The sequence below is a fragment of the Arachis stenosperma genome, chromosome 5, assembly GCF_014773155.1.
Source record: "Arachis stenosperma cultivar V10309 chromosome 5, arast.V10309.gnm1.PFL2, whole genome shotgun sequence".
Classification (NCBI taxonomy): Eukaryota; Viridiplantae; Streptophyta; class Magnoliopsida; order Fabales; family Fabaceae; genus Arachis; species Arachis stenosperma.
The window spans coordinates 39,785,942-39,786,727 of NC_080381.1; the positions used below are offsets into that span (position 1 = coordinate 39,785,942).

The window sequence follows — 786 nt, forward strand, 5'->3', positions numbered from 1 at the left end:
AGCCAGAATGGCATTCAGAGCATCAATCTCAAGAACTCCTTTCTTCTGATTAGTCCCATTGTTCACAGGATTCCTTTCAGAAGTGTACATGAATTGGTTATTTGCAACCATTTCAATCAGCTCTTGAGCTTCTGTAGGCGTCTTCTTCAAGTGAAGAGATCCTCCAGCAGAGCTATCCAAAGACATCTTGGATAGTTCAGAGAGACCATCATAGAAAATACCTATGATGCTCCATTCAGAAAGCATGTCAGAAGGATATTTTCTGATCAATTGTTTGTATCTTTCCCAAGCTTCATAGAGGGATTCTCCATCCTTCTGTCTGAAGGTTTGGACTTCCACTCTAAGCTTACTCAATTTTTGAGGTGGAAAGAACTTTGCCAAGAAGGCATTGACTAGCTTTTCCCATGAGTCCAGGCTTTCTTTAGGTTGTGAATCCAACCATGTCCTAGCTCTGTCTCTTACAGCAAAAGGGAATAGCATAAGTCTATAGACCTCAGGGTCTACCCCATTAGTCTTGACAGTGTCACAGATTTGCAAGAATTCAGCTAAGAACTGATGAGGATCTTCCAATGGAAGTCCATGGAACTTGCAATTCTGTTGCATTAGAGAAACTAACTGAGGCTTAAGCTCAAAGTTGTTTGCTCCAATGGCAGGGATAGAGATGCTTCTCCCATAGAAATTGGGAGTAGGTGCAGTAAAGTCACCCAGCACCTTCCTTGCATTGTTTGCATTGTTGTTGTATTCGGCTGCCATGTCTTCTTCTTCTTTGAAGATTTCTGTTAGGTC

General features: G+C 41.9%; 1 non-coding gene across 1 annotated transcript; it reads left to right on the plus strand.

Annotated features, from left to right (window-relative positions):
* Positions 1 to 240: 240 nt before the first annotated feature.
* LOC130983932 (small nucleolar RNA R71) lies at positions 241 to 348 on the plus strand. Its single transcript, XR_009087899.1, has one exon. It is a non-coding gene; the product is annotated as a small nucleolar RNA R71 (small nucleolar RNA).
* The last annotated feature ends 438 nt before the right edge of the window (positions 349 to 786 follow it).